The sequence below is a fragment of the Gastrolobium bilobum genome, unplaced genomic scaffold (genome assembly GCF_033153095.1).
Source record: "Gastrolobium bilobum isolate Gb01-03AN ecotype WA unplaced genomic scaffold, APGP_CSIRO_Gbil_v1 utg918, whole genome shotgun sequence".
Taxonomy (NCBI): domain Eukaryota; kingdom Viridiplantae; phylum Streptophyta; class Magnoliopsida; order Fabales; family Fabaceae; genus Gastrolobium; species Gastrolobium bilobum.
Genome location: NW_026898111.1, coordinates 29,556 through 41,303, shown reverse-complemented (window position 1 = coordinate 41,303; position 11,748 = coordinate 29,556). Strand labels below are relative to the sequence as shown.

Below are 11,748 nucleotides of genomic sequence, written 5' to 3'. Positions count from 1 at the left end.
ACCAAACATATACTCAGTAAAATTATTAAATATTCCCAGTAATATTTACGTCTACCAAGCAACTTTTTTATATCATTCCCGGTAAATTGAATTTCTTTGTATATTACTGGATATCATAATTCCCGGACACAAAAAAATTTCTCTTGTACCAAACACACCCTTATTTTTAGCTTCTTATCATTTTTTCTTAAATTGTGTAATTTTTTTTTTTTTGAAATGAATAGCTATAAAGATAGAGAGATATTTTTCTTGAAATGTGTGCTTTTAAGTTAAATTTTTTATGTAATCATCAAATAGCTTTTAGTTTTTTCTTTTTTTAAGCTCTTTTTTTTTAGCTCTAACTTAAAAGTAATTTCTAGCTTAAAAAAAAAAATATCCAAACATTTTACCTATTTTTTCTCATACATTTTATATATTTTATTTTAGTTGATTGCTTAAGAAAACCTTATTATTTTTTGAATTTCTTCAAGGTATCCCGCAGCCGATAGACGAATACTAACCTTTCGAAACATAGAGTTCACTAAAGTGGATTTTGCCTTTACAAAAAAAAAAACTTATTATTTGAATGTAACTTATAAGGATCCTCTAATTATTACCAATATATCCGCAGAACATTAACATTTTCCCTTTTTGAGCCATGAAAATAAATAAATTTTAATGATCGAATAAATAGTCCAAGTTCCTTCTTATGATTTCACAGTAAACATACATATCAAACATTAATCTAATTAACAATAAAGTATTGAATTAAAAAAATTAGTTTTTCTTTAATATATATATATATATATATATATATATATATATATATATATATATATCTCTCTTTTTTTGAAACTCGCCTTATCTTGTGTCAAGCGGAGTGAAATATTTATGGTAGACATATATCATCACCAATTAGACGTGATGGATTAGTTAAAATGGAATATTTTTTATGACGTATATACGATAAAAAAAAGAATATTTTTTAATTCAAGTGTCAATCTTATCTTAATATATAGAAAGGAGAACCAAACTTTGGAAACTTTGCTGACGTGTCACTTCCTCCTTAATTCTCAGCTTTGTGTTCACACTGGAGATAGTTTGAAAAGTTACTTCTTTTGGAAATGTTTTTTATTTCATAAATAAAAAAATTCTACAAAGGAAGGAGAGTTTCTTTTAAATCATTATAAAATACTTGGTGACAGACAGCTGTATTAATGATGTTCTCAATTCAAAATTCGAAATTGAAATTTGAAATGAGTGGGAAGAATAATTCAAAAAATATAGTGGAAGACACATGTATTAATGATCCACTACTTTCTGCAAGGGTAGGTAGAAAAGTATTAATATCTCATTACTTTTTGCATTGGTAGGTGGAAAAGTATTCAAATTCAAAATTTAAACTTAAAGGTGGAAAAAGAGGTCATCATTAATATCTTACTACTTTCTGCATAGGTAATTGTTAACCCCATTAATATCCCACTATTGGGCTTAATTATTAAAAAACGAAATTATTTTGTGTATAAATAGGATATGTGTTACTGGGTCTTTTCATTTGGTAATAAGCTTTTGTGCATATGTTTCTTCTCTTCCCTCTCTATTTATCTTCTTCATCTTATCAAGTTGTTCTTCTATTAGATGAACATATAAGATTTTTCATTTTTTTTGTAGCACTATTGTAGAGTAAAGCTGACGGGATGATTCGGAATCACTAGAATATGTATTTCTTTACTTCCTCGGAGGAAGGTATGACATTCTTCTCAATCTTTTTTTCTTCTACAAGTATTTTTTTCCATAACACAATATTGTGATATGCTTTTTTTTAACTATTGTATGTATGAGTTTTGTAGGGTGGAAGAATCCATGCTATTGTCAAGTTGTTCTTCTATTAGATGACCATGTATTTTTTTTTTTTTGCAGCTCTGTTGTAGAGCAAAGCCGACAAAAGGATTTGGAATATCACAAGCCTGAGTGTACTTTGTGGGAGCGGTATGTAGATCAAGTACAAACTTTCTTGGCAAATAATCAATCTTCTCAAAATGTTGAACAAAGATTTCAGGGATATTCTTTTTATAATTTTTTCTCATTTTATATGCTTATGTTTCAGGGTTATCAATGAGGAAAACGCGAAAAATGCATAATGGTGGAAAATTAAAAGATCAAGGCTTTATAATAGTGAAAGCAAACAATCTACCACAAAATCAACATCATCAATGAAATTTAGGTTCAGAAAGTAGTGGCAATGATAGGCCCAAATATGATGATAGGCCAAAGAAGCCTTGGGGCATGAATCCTAGTAAGTCAAAGAGTTGACTTGACCAAAATAAGGTTTGGGCAAATTTGAAATTTGAATTTTGAAATTTGAATTTTGAAATTTGAAATTTGAATTTCGAAATCGAATTACGAACTTGGATAAGATTGAATTTATATTTAAAGTTTAAATTTCAAATTGGAATTTGAAATTTGAACTTGAATTTTAAATTCTATGAGGTTAGGTTGTTGAGAATAATTTAAAATTATTTAAAAGAATAATCCAACAGAGATTGGATGAAGATTCTCTTAACTACTTTCTCATTTGAATTTGGAATTTAAATGAATACCGTTGCAACAAAGTTTTTGAGGAAAGGAAAGGTATTAAAGGGGCGCATTATTAAAGGGAGTGAATCAAGGAACGTCCCTCTCATCATTCAATATGTGCGCCTAATTAAAGGTGGCTGATGAGGGGCGCCTAATCAAGGGAGAGAATCAAGGAAAGTCTCTCTCATCCTTTTAATGTGTGCGCCTAATTAAAGGGAGCTGATGTGGGGCGCATAATGAGATGGAGAGAATCAAGGAAAGTCTATCTCATCACTTTAACTTGTCCGCCTAATCATAGGAGGGGCTTATTTGGTTGATCAGTTTTTTATAAAAACCTGATGCATCATCTCTCCTATGAGTGTGTAGAATTCGAAAAAGAAAAAGCTCCAACCTTTCATTCTCTCTCTCGTTGCACGATCACCTAACCTCAAGACACCATTATAGTCTTGAGAAAAATAATCCAAACACTTGGTAGCCTCTTCCTTGCATGCGCCTAGCCAGCCACCGAGGATAAGGAGAAAGAGTTCTCGTTTGAAAGAAGGAGAAAAGCGTGTGGATCATTATTCACATTTAGTCTTTCACATTTGTAGGCACAAAAAGATGACGCCCTCCAATGGTGATCCACACGATTATCTCCTTCTTGCAAATGAGAACTCTTTCTCCTTGATCCCTCCTTATCCTCGGTGGCTGGCTAGGCACATGCAAGGAAAAGGCTACCAAGTGTTTGGATTATTTTTCTCAAGACTATAATGGTGTCTTGAGGTTAGGTGATCGTGCAACAAGAGAGATAGAAGGAAATGTTAGAGCTTTTTCTTTTTCGAATTCTACACACTCATAGGAGAGATGATGCATCAGGTTTTTATAAAAAACTGATCAACCAAATAAGCCCCTCCTATGATTAGGCGGACAAGTTAAAGTGATGAGATAGACTTTCCTTGATTCTCTCCCTTGATTAGGCGCCCCTCATCAGCCACCTTTAATTAGGCGCACATATTGAATGATGAGAGGGACGTTCCTTGATTCACTCCCTTTAATTATGCGCCCCTTTAATACCTTTCCTTTCCTCAGAAATTTTGTTGCAACGGTATTCATTTAAATTCTGAATTCAAATAAAAGAGTAGTTGAGAGAATCTTCATCCAATCTCTGTTGGATTATTCCTTTAAATAATTTTAAATTATTCTCAACAACCTAACCTCATAGAATTTAAAATTCAAATTTCAAATTCCAATTGGAAATTTGAAATTTAAACTTTAAATATAAATTCAATCTTATCCAAATTCGTAATTCGAAATTCAAATTTTAAATTTCAAATTTATAAATTCAAATTTCAAATTTGCCCAAACCTTATTTTGGTGAAGTCAACTCTTTGACTTACTAGGATTCATGCCCCAAGGCTTTTTTGGCCTATCATCATATTTGGGCCCATTATTGAAGAAAACTCTTTCACCACTAATGCACCCAAAGGGCGCATGGATCAAGTGGGCTTGGAGTCCCTACTCCAACCCAACTTGACTCATAGTTTTCACCAACACACTACAAAAAATTATGTGATTAGTGGAGGTTATTTAGTGGAGGTTAATAAAACCCCCAAAAAATATATAAATTTTGGCAGCTTTTAAGAACGCCACTTTGCATTAATTTTTTTGTTAATTTATATAATTAGTGGGGGGTTTTGACCCCCAAAATTTATATAATTTTTTTTAAAATATTTTAATTATTTTGTCAATATTATTTGATGACCGCTACGACTTGATATACATACTTTAAAAATTATATTTGTTTTTCATCAAACCCAGCAGTACCTCCCCAACGTCTTCTTTCTTCTCATTCTATCTCTCCCAAGCGTATTTCCATGTTAGAATTGTGGTGTCTGCAGTAGGGTATTTTCTTCATCCTTTTTATCAAGGATGATGAGATTTTCATCTATACGCTTTCATTTTCATCTTTGCTACTTGACATTTTTATTTTTTTCGGTTCAGTTGAAGTTGGGAAGAAACGTTTTGGGAAGCTGAACACGATAATGATGAACGCGGTCATGGAGGCGATGGATCCGAGGCGATGATGAAGATCGATTCGGTAACGAGGATCCGCACGGAGATGATGAAGATCTGAGGCGATGGAGGCGTGAGTGATGAATATTATTTTGTTAATATTTGCTTATATGTGAGAATATTTGCTTGCAAAGTGTTTGACTTTATTCCCGAGAGGAACGTTGTACCTTGGACTAACATTATTGGGTGCTATTCTCGTATGGGTCACTTTCTTGGGGCCTTTTTTTTGTTTGATGAAATGCGTCGCCAGGGAATTCAACCCAGTAGCGTTACCATGTTGAGCTTGCTGTTTGGAGTTTCAGAGGTTGCTCATGTGCAGTGTTTGCATGGTTGTGCAATTTTGTATGGGTTTATGTCTGATACAAATTTGTCAAATTCAATGCTAAATGTATATGGGAAATGTGGAAACATTGAGGATTCTAGGAAATTGTTTGATTACATGGACCATAGGGACCTGGTTTCATGGAATTCCTTGATATCAGCCTACGCCTAGATTGGGGATTTATGTGAAGTTTTGCTGCTTCTCAAGACAATGAGGGTACAAGGTTTGGAGCCTGACCCACAGACTTTTGGGTCGGTGTTGTCTGTGGCTGCGTCAAGGGGTGAGTTTAAATTGGGAATTTATATGGGGTATCTACGTTAAATAGTGCTTTTCAGCTCACAATTTGGGGTCCTTCAATTTGTTAAAGTCATAATCAGTAAATCATTTATATGGGGTGTGTCCTGGATGACATAGATTCCATTGAGGACGTTATCTACCATGTTCAAACATATGATGTGACTACAATTAGAGCAAGCACACCTATGTTTCTTATGTCTCGGAAGATTAAATCACTTTATGTCAAATGGGTAATGTCTGGAGAAGGATCTGATGAGATCTTTGGCGGGTATCTTTATTTCCACAAGGCACCCAACAAGGAAGAGTTTCACAAAGAAACATGTCGCAAGGTCATATAATTGTCTTGATTATCACCAGTACAATATAAGGGGTTAAAGTACAAGGGCTAATAGTTATGTTTTTTACATACAGATCAAAGCACTCCACCAGTATGATTGCTTGCGAGCCGATAAGTCAATGTTGGTTGGGGTCTAGAAGCTCGAGTACCATTTTTGAACAAGGAGTTTATCAATGTTGCAATGAATATTGGTCCTAAGTATAAAATGGTATGAGTAAAGAATGTGACTTGGTTGCTTCATCACTTAAGAGAATTTTATTAAGCTGGTTTACTATTTGATATTTTCAGATAAAACGAGAAGAAGGACGAATAGAGAAATGGGTTCTGAGGAAGGGCTTTGATGGTGAAGAGCATCCTTATCTGCCAAAGGTACTCTGATATTTGCTAAAATGTCTATAGTTCTTTGCAAAATTAATCGGTCAAACTGACATCGGAACATTTGATTCTCATGCAGCACATTTTATTTAGGCAGAGAGAACAATTCAGTGATGGAGTTATCTATAGTTGGATTAATGGCCTTAAAGCCCACGCAGCAAAACATGTACTGAATCCAACCTTTTGTCGATAGTCATACTTGGCATTTTATTTTTATTGAATTATAGTCTATAGTCACATAATGGTGCGTTGTGTTGTGTTTTACTTGTCCATCTTTTTTTTAATTCATATATGATTTTCTAAAACTTGCAATTTGCAGGTTGATCATCATGACTATGACAACATTTCTCTTCTCCGTTTCAATGCCCTTTGGGAGGCATAACAGTTGGTGCAGGAGTGGTATCCAAAATGGCCTAGGATGTTGGTCTGGAATCTACAAAATCTTTTTCCAGTAATTTGTAAATAAGTCGTGAGTAGGGACTGAGAGCAGCATTTTAGGAGGATTCTAAGATTTGACTATTTTTGACACTTGATGTGTTGTTCCATTTGAATGTTTGTTCTGATTTGTTTATTTGACAGAGAATTATAATAATTGATTTAGATATTTTTCATATAAATGCAGGAAAAATAGTTGAGATTTTTTTTTGAATTGGTCAATAATGTCAATTTCTTTAATTATGTATTTCTCTTGTTTAGTGTACTGTTAGAATAACTTCAATGGCTGCCTCCACTTTTCTTTAATATGTCAATTTCTTGAAATATGAAGTATTGCCAATTTTTTTAATATGAGTTATGATTAGTGTGCTACAGTGTTACTTTTGGATAATTAGTATTTAGTAATTGTTTTCAAAGAAATATTAAGAGATCAAATAGGTAAATAATAAATCGGTTAACAAATCAAGTGATGTAACCCAATTTTCAAGTTATGATATATAAACCTTTCAACTCTTAGATACTGGCAGTCTAAAGTTGTTACAAAATGTGATAAATAGTGGGGGTTTATGAGTGACAGAAAGTTCAACATATTGTGGAGGTTAGTAAACCTCCAGAAATGATACAACATTTGTTGGGGTCTTGAACCTCCAGAAAGTGCAACATTTGTGGGGGTCTCGAACCTCCAGAAAATACTCCAACAAATTGTGGCACTGCACAAAAAACCCCCACAAACTATGTTGTGGCGAAGGCAGAACTGGGGGTTTGGGTGAATGCCACAAATGTCAAATGTCTTTTGTGGGGGTCAAAGACCTCCACAATATGAAAATATGACCTCCACAAATCACCTCATTTTTTGTAGTGACATTTTTATAATTAAATTAAAATTTCATCCTTCTTCTTTTATAATTAAATTCCTAAATCTTATTTTGATTTTTGTAAATACAAATTTGTAAAATTTCAAATACAAACGACACAAATCCTTGCAAAAAATAATTATTTATTATTATTTTTTAAATATAATTGTAATAAATGAAAGTCCATCTCTGAGATAAAATATAAAAACCTAAATGTGACAATAAGAACCTTTTTTTGTGGATAAATATAAAAATATATTGCATGCTGATAGTTAGATATGGCAAACTGGGCTCGGCCCGAAGGGCCGGCCCACCAACACTTTTTTATAATTAAATTAAAATTTCATCATTCTTCTTTTATAATTAATTCCTAAATCTGATTTTCATTTTTGTAAATACAAATTTGTAAAATTCAAAATACTAATGAGATAAATCCTTTCAAAAAAATAATTATTTACATAAAATGCTAATAGTTAAATGTTACAAACTCGGCTTGGCCCAGAGGGCCTGCCCGCCTCGCCTGCCAACAAATTTTAATAATTAAATTAAAATTTCACTATTCTTCTTTTATAATTAAATTCCTAATTCAGATTTCAATTTTTGTAAATACTAATTTATAAAATTTCAAATACTAACGACACAAATCCTTGCAAAAAAAAAATTTATTATTAATTTGTAAATCTAATTGTAATAAATGAAAGTTCATCTCTGTGATAAAATATAAAAACCTAGACGCAACTACCAGAGCTTTTTTTTTAGGATAAATATAAAAACCTATTACATGCTAATAGTTAAAGGTGATAAATTGGGCTCAGCCCGGAGGGCTGGCCCACCAGCATATTTTTATAATTAAATTAAAATTTTACTATTCTTTTTTTATAATTAAAGTTTCACTATTCTTTTTTTCCCGTGCATCGCACGGGTTATTCAAGAAAACTTAACATTCTTAATGAAAAATCCATGTTATTTAAGATCAACGAAAAAAAATAATTTGGAGTCATATAATGAGCCAAGATATCATGGTTCAAGCAGCGAAGCTATTGTCACCTCTTTCTTTAAGTCTTTGGTGGATTCGAATGTATGTTGTTATTTTTTAAAAATTTATCATTGTGGATTCTTTATATTGTTACAAGTTTTTAGCATGTGTATTGATTTGATGCTGTTTAGACACATTTGTTCCAGTGTAAGGAAAAAATATGACACATACATGACCATTTGATTAATTTGCTTTCAAATCCCTTTCAGACATTGTTTTTTGGGTTACAAAAAAAAAATCCCATTTTTTTGCTGAGACTATTACTTCTGGGTGTTAACATATTAGCGTAATTTATTTAATGAACATTTACATTTTGTATCATAGGCATAAATATGATGGTAGGATGTTCCTGATAATGCATAAACATAGAAAATCACATGTTTGGTATGTGTTGAACTCATCCCTCCAATGATTGCTACAGAATGATACTGAAATAATAGCGTTTTCTTATTATAGGTACAAGCTGATCTTTTAATTCCATATTTGCTTAGTCTGTTTATTACCTTGATTTTATTAGTGACTGTTATAGTTAGCAATAAGTTGTATGCATTTTTCTCTTTTTAGCCATCCTTATTTTAACATAGTCAACTATGGCGTATTTATTTTTTTCATAACTCATCGAGTAGATAACTATATTTGATTTGCATAATATTGATCACTCTGGATAGCAGATTTTTGTTTATGATTGATATTTGTAAAATTCTGAGTCAATGTTGTAGTTTTTTCCACCTGAAATATAAAACAAGATAACAACACGGGTTTTTGTAAGCTTAAAGTTTGCAGTGCGATTAACCAACCACATCGGACGACAAATATTTTGTTCTTTTCCCCCCGAGCATCGCACAGATAATTCACTAGTTTGTTAATAAAAGCCAAAGTACAGGAAAATTGTTTATTTTTTTTATCCAAGCGTCAATCATATATCGGTTTAAACTTCTTAGACTTTTTTTTTATACTCACCCAAAAAATTGTGAGCCATATCTATTAAAAAAAAAGAAAAAAAATGAAGAGACACTTCTCCTACGAGAAGTTAAAGGAGAAGTTGTTTTCCGTGCATGGACACCTATTCTCTTGCCTTTTCATATATGATCTTTGACACTTGAATTAAATAAGATTAACGGACAAAATTAAGAACGTAAAATGAATATATATATATATATATATATATATATATATATATATATAATATGAGTATGTGTCGACCCATTATCTTGCTTGCTCTGAAAGCTTTTTCATTTTTCATTTTTCATTGTCTAAGGCAAGATTGAGCTCTCAAAGCTTTCATCGTCTCAGGTATTGCGGCATTGCTTTTGCATGCCCCCCTCTCCTCCAATCCCTTTTTTTATTTGTATTTTGATTTCTATATTCCATGCTTCTGTTCATTTTAATCATTTTTTTGTACTTCATGTTTCTGAGCTTCTTTTGATATGAGAAATAAAAAAAAAAATGACATGTGTGGTTGTGGGAATGTAATCGTAGTGGCAGCATCAAAATGTGAACTTTGTCGTATACGTTTGATTGAATCTTCTGTCTTCTCTCAGAAGTGGAGCCAAATTTGTATCTTAGTCAAAGTTCACAACTTTCCTAACATTTTTTAGTTCACAGCCCTTCCCTTCATTTTAATGTAGCATGTTACTTAAAGTTCGTGACTTTCAGTATTTTAGTTCTTTCTCTGAACAGTGATTTCAGTGATTTCCCTACTTTTTTTGTTGTTGTTGTTAATGATTAGTATTCCTACTTGCTATTATTTGTTATATTCTTTTATTTAATGACTGGCTGAAGAAGTGATATTTTAATACTTGGTTTTAGATCATTTTCTTATGGCAAAAAAATAAGTAGCCTCTTATGCAGGCACTTTTAATTTGTATGCAGATGATGAACCATAGTTATGAGGAGGCTGCAGTAAGCCTTCAGAAGGAAGTTGAAAGGCAGAAACAGAAGATTATTGATGTGGAGCATAGACTTAGTGAGAAAGATGCTTGTATGAGTAAACTGATTGATGCTTTTATGAAGACGGTAAAAAGGATAATATGCTGCATGAGGAATGTCAGAAAGGTATATCATATTCTGAGATAGTGGAGATCATTAGCATTAAATTATTCTTTTGTGATGTATTCTTTCATTTGAAAAAACTTAACTGGGAATGGGGTATGTATAGCACCAAAGTTGTATCCAATTAAATATTGAATATTATTAGGACTTGAACAAGATTGGAGTTGCCCATATAGGCTTACATATGCACTTCGTGTTTCCCTTGGAATATTATTTCTGTTTATTTTAAATTGTTGCCTATGTTTTGTTCTGTTCAAGTTACACTTTATTCTTTTCAGAATTACAACTGATGAAGGTCATGAACTCAAATATGAGTCATGGCATGGAATGTATAAAGAAAGAGCATGGACTGATCACGAAGGAATTGGAGGAGAGAGGCCCAGAATGAACAACTCAATGCTGAAATCATTAAGCTTGAAAAACAACTGAAAAGCAAAGAACAGCTAGTACTGGAGAATCAACAACTTAAAGGGAAATTGTGTGTCTTGAAGAACATTGAAGATAAATATCTGAAGGTGGTAGGAGTTCTACGTACGGATGTAAGAGAAAAGGAACGGTTACTCCAAGACTTGGAAGATTTAAATGAACCACTAATCATTAAACAGCGTGATTTGAATGATGAGCTTCAGGAAGAAGATTTAAACCAACCACTAATCATTAAAGAGCGTGATTTGAATGAAGACCTTAAGGAACCTGGAAAGTTTATTGAGGTGATTTTTTAAATTTTTTTAAAGGTGTAGTGTATCTCTGGTTACTAGAGTGATAATTCTTTGAATGGATCTGGAAGACCATATGGTTACTAAGGTTTCATGATTCTTTGTTATTTGAATAATTTGGATGTCATTGGAAGACTATCACGTTAGTCATGTATTTGATGATTTTTTTTCTTTCCCATTTAAAATGTCGTGATTTGAGTACAACATTAATTTTCCTCAATGCCATAAATGAAAGTTGTTTTGAAGTACACGTGTTTGATTAAGCTTTGTTTATGAGCAAAAGTATCATTGTCAGCATCAGAATAGCACAGTATTAATTCTATTTGAATATCTATTTATACAGAAGCAAAAAGAACAACTCCGTGCTAAAATAATTCTGCGACTTGGATGCCTTGAACCAAACCTTAATCATTAAAGAGCGTAAGAGTAATGATGAGTTGCAAGAAGCTAGAAAAGAATTGATTAGGGTAAGTGTGTTTTTTTTTTCTTTCCAGACATGTCTTTCCTTTTCAGTTTACTGATTCTTTAAATTAATTTAGAAGAGCATCTGCTCAACGAGGTCCAGTTTTATGATTATTTCATATTTAAACTATTTGTTTGGTAATGTTCATATGGTGATTTTACTTGCCCGTTTAAAGTGTTACATGAATTAAAACACACACGTGGTCATGTAAATTTACATTTTTTTTGTGGTGCATTCCTCTTCTTTTTCTCCA

The 11,748-nt window shown here is 32.3% G+C and overlaps 1 pseudogene; it reads left to right on the top strand.

The window, feature by feature from the left end:
* Positions 1–4,363: 4,363 nt before the first annotated feature.
* Positions 4,364–6,514, top strand: LOC133312959 (asparagine synthetase [glutamine-hydrolyzing] 1-like; annotated as a pseudogene).
* The last annotated feature ends 5,234 nt before the right edge of the window (positions 6,515–11,748 follow it).